The following is a 5,019-nucleotide window of genomic DNA, read 5'->3' as shown; positions in this document are numbered from 1 at the left end:
GGCATGACTGATATAGTATATTCAGTGACGAAGTTAGAGCAAATTAGCTAGAAAGAGTACACTTAACTTGTGGGTATATAGATATCTTTTATAAATGTGCATATATGGTAAAATTCTGAACGTAATAACTGTTTTTACAAAAAAAAAAAAAATTAGGGAGGAGGGTGGAGGTTATCATGTAGCTTTGCTTCTGAATATATTTAATATATCAAATAGTTCTATGACAGTACAAATAATGTGCACGTAATGGTTTAATATCATAATGGAATTGTGATTGGAGATGAGGCGAACATGCATGTATGTCGTGCTTTACTTGAGATGTTTTGCAATTTAAGTCGAGTAAGTATAGGAATTTCTATTATTAACGTTGGTTGAAAGGGGAGTTTTCAAAGGGGTAGGAGTTTCGAATTCTAATGACTTAAGTTATTTGATGGAAGCTTCTTTTTCCATTGACGTTCCAATCAATGTTAATTCAACGATGTCTCTCCCTTTTATCTCCCGTGTCCGCTCGTTTTGCTTGGCTATAAGATAAAAAGTCTCATCTGTTGTCCATATACATATTCTTGAACATTTGCACATACAACCACGGTTTTGTTGCTCTAAGGTTTTCCCATCCCGTACCTCTGTGCACACGGAGCATCGGGAGAGCAGGTGCCTCCGGAACCCTCGTCCGCGTGCGAACCTTGCACGAGGTGTGCGGTGATTAGGTTTTTAGGGAGCGATTACCCGGCTGCTCGATTCACGTCTTCATCGTCTACTTCCTGCTGATTGTGGTGGGATCGCACGACGACGTCTTCTCCCGGGTGATCGTTCACGGGACTAAACAGTGAATCTCTTCCTGCATCGACTGTGATCCACGACTTCAAGCAATACACTATGTTAACCAGTGCAAATGGAGCCTCCATACTCTCGGCATATGGCCCCTCCTCTGGATATAATCGAAACTCATCTTTTTTTGTTTTGTCTTTAGTATTCTCTATGATATGTTCATCATGCCATGCTTATGTTGCTTCTCTCTGTTATGCATAACATGCCATGTTTATATGTGTTTGATCATGTTATTGTTACACACATGCTTTATGATCTTGCTGATATGTTATGCATGCCATGGTTTAATGTTTTAAATCATGTTTATGTTATTCAAATTAACATATATGATGCCATGATGATTAAATTTCTTATTTCTTTATATGTATGTTGTTTTTTCCGGATTAAAATGATATAAAAAAGAGTAAAATACACTGGCGGTCCTTTAACTTGTCAGCTTGTGCCACTTTGGTCCATGAACTTGCAAACCCGAAAAAGTGACCCTTGAACTTGTCCGCCTGTGCCACTTTGGTCCATGAACTTGCAAACGCGAAAAAGTGCCCCATGAACTTGTTGACGTGTGCCACATTGGTCCATGAACATGCAAATACGAAAATAACACCAGCTGCATGACACTGTTCTGCCACGTGGCCGCCTCTGGTAGGCCATGCATGGCACCGTTTATGGTGTTGACATCAGCGATGATGTCAGCACTTCTTTTTTAATTTACGAAATTGATATATTTTTATTCATAGCGTCAAATATATCAAATAATATATCAATTCATTGCATTTATTAATTAAAAGAGATAATTTTAAAACAAGCAAAAATTATTCGTTTTCTAGGTTTCATATTTTTTCTAGGCAGAGTACATCATGAAGAGGCTACACAAAACATTTCATGAATTTAGCATTTCACTAATAATTAGTTATGAAATAAACAAATATTTGTTGACGCGTTGAAAGAGCCTTTACACGATGGACCAAAGTGGCACAGGCCGACAAGTTCAGGGGCCACTGTTTTGCGTTTGCAAGTTTATGGACCAAAGTGGCACAGGCGGACAAGTTCAAGGGTCACTTTTCGGGTTTACAAGTTCATGGACCAAAGTGGCACAGTCTAACAAGTTAAAAGGCCGCCAGTGTATTTTACTCTATAAAAAACTTGCCTAAATTTCTAACAACTACTACGTATGATCACACAGTATGACCGTACGTGTATGCGTATTGGCGCGCATGTGTTCAAGTCTTCAAGGACGCGTACGTGGTCACTGGTACATATATAAACTGACTCCCCACAATACACGCGTACGTACCGTACCTTTCTAGTCCACCGAAAGCTGGAAAACTTCCAACAACCACCATGTGTTCAAATGCTGGAGTACGTATCCAACTATGAATGAAATGATCGATGAATGCTTCAACCTGAGCTTTTGGTATACACTTTCGGAAGAAACAAAGAAGCCAAAAGGGGCGTGCGGCCGGGATAGCCAACTCCATCCATAAAGTTGGGCTACATGATCGCTTTGGTCCTTTGAAAATTATTTCTGTCTGAAATTAAGGACGGTAAAAGCTCCGTGGCAAAACTTTTAGGAGAAAGATTTTTTTTTAAAAAAAACTCTGTCAAATTTTAAGACAAAAAATCAAACATTGTACAACTAAGGAGGGTGCTCTATTAATTTCACGTAACTTTGGTACGCCGACAAGTTAACTAACCAACTAACAACTTCATACAACAATTTGGTCTTGTGAGACCGAGCCAACTTGGCCTAACATAACCCAATTAGCAACACGATTGCACCGCTCTATCCACGGTTTTAAACGGGAAAGAGAACAATGAAACCCTCTTCGTGACCCAGCTAAGGCCCCATTCGTTTCCTGCGTATCGACGTCCGGGAATAGTTCCGGCTGGATAGTTAGTTTATATTTGTATAAGATTTCATCAACCGGAATGAATCCTGGCTTGATACAGTTCAAAACGAACGAGCCCTAATTAAGCTTTTTGGGTGTTCGGATGGTAGCTCCCTAATTGTTTTAGCTGCTGGCTTGCGCATTGTGATTAGCATAGTTATGCAAAAGCTGAAACAAACATGTCCTAACTTGAGCATCTAATTAAACTTTAGGAATGAAATTGGAGGGATCAGATTTCAAATTCGCATGACTTGTCGCTTGTGACATTAATTCCAAAACCCCCGATAAGAAAAAAAAAACCGTAGTCATCATCTGTCTATTCTCAACTAGATCACCAAGCACACACTTGCTAGCCACCCAATCTATGTAACTTGCTTATAGTGAATCAAAGACTTTCCCTTTAAAAAAATGCTAGTAATATAATTCAGTCATCAATAATAGCTGTTGAGCCGAGAGTTCCATTTTTAATGGAGGAACTGAGAAAAGGGCTACCTGGGTTGGTTTGCCGTCTCCTTCCAATTAAGAATGGAACCAAAGCCAAACCCCAAATGCATTGCGTTTTACCAACGACTAATGCAGATAAACATAGTGACATATTATATTCAAAGTGTTTATTCCATACATGTGTCCCCCTCCGTCTTAATTCTTCCTCTCTTGTTTCTTTCTCTGCGTTGGAATAGTACACAATGATTTTAAATCCAGAAAACAGAGGAGGAATAGTACACACTGATGTTTAATTGGTCTGCTTATATTCCCTTACGACAGCAAGCTACCTTAGCTTAATTAGCTGCCATTCTCGAAGTCGAAGAGGGCTCTTCATCAAGATGGAACAGTGCAAAAAATTGGACAAAAGTACGCGCAGGGAGATTTCTTAGATATCCTCTGTGAGTTTGTTAATTGCAACACGCCAATTAATATGTCGTTGTCCTTAGAGATGTTACAGCACAAAAATAAGGTAAACTATATACTGAATTTTCTCCTAATTTGCCGGCTACAAGCAAGCACTTCAAATCTCTGCTGTGATTCAGTCAACCATCCCTTATACTACTTCCATGCTGATTTTTCCCCCAGTAGCCACTACTAGTTCACAATAGCATAAGTAGTATATATGAAACCATGAGGCCGTGAGGACCCTCATGTCTAGTCACATGTCACTTTTCTTTCACTAGATTAAGACCTTTTTTATATCCATGCATACAACTAACAATTAGTCCATGTTTGCTCCTATTTACAGATTAGCGGGCTAACAACTAGCCCCTTCACATTTGAGTCTGCTTAGACTAAATTAAAAATTAGTCAACTAATTGTTAGTCATATGGATCCAACCCTATACACTGATGACTTTTAATTAGTTTCCGTTGTACTGTACTGTTTGTCAATACTTTAATAGTAGAGGATCATAGCAGCTAGGCTCTCCATCCTGTTCAGGTGCAAAACAAAATATCAACTTGACCAATAGCAAATCATCAACTTGTCTGCAATTTGGACCTGTGCACATAGCCACATATATAAAACCGGCCAATGACTTGCCTTTCATGCTTCAATCATAGTTTTACTCAGAACCGCCGTCTCTGACTATTATGTTGCAGCCTTTTTCCTTTCTCTAGATAGACTACAGTAGATAATATACTAGTAGTACCATCAACGCGTGCGTTCGTGTGCGATCGTTGTCATGCTGACGGTTCAGTTGCATGGCAGGTAGCGAACGAACGATGTGTAATACTGAGGTCAAGGTCCAAGGAAACTGCTCCTACTCGCTTTCGTTGAGACTTGCGACGATGCATGGTTTCAATCTAGAGACTACTAGAGGGCAGAAAAATGGAGTGCTACTTGGACTATATATATTGCTCTCTAGCATTTGTGGAGTATAATAAGCAATGTTTTTCCTAAACAATCGGTCAGTCGCCACTAAATGTTCGTCGTGGAAATATCTACCAATGCATGCAAGGGAGGAAGTTTCCAAATTCCAGTTGCTGAACTGACTGGAGTTCGTTCCTGTCGTTGTCAAGCTCTACGTAGATGAGATAGATATCCTTTTGTTTCCTTGCTACTTGCTAGCTCTCTTCTTATTGGTACTGATTCTTCTGGACTGGACTGTAAAACACCTAGCTTCAGATGCATGAGTTCAGATTGGAACGTTGTGTTTACATGTAAAACTCTGATACTATGCCACAGGAGTTTGAGCTACATGCATTGGCACCACACAGTCAGTCGCCTGAAATTTCAGACATGATTGCAGCATATCAAAATTATTACACATGAAGTTGGACATACATGCTTAATGATGTGGATGCTCAGTTTGGAA

Source organism: Sorghum bicolor, chromosome 1, assembly GCF_000003195.3.
Source record: "Sorghum bicolor cultivar BTx623 chromosome 1, Sorghum_bicolor_NCBIv3, whole genome shotgun sequence".
Taxonomy (NCBI): domain Eukaryota; kingdom Viridiplantae; phylum Streptophyta; class Magnoliopsida; order Poales; family Poaceae; genus Sorghum; species Sorghum bicolor.
Note: the sequence above shows the minus strand (reverse complement) of the source record.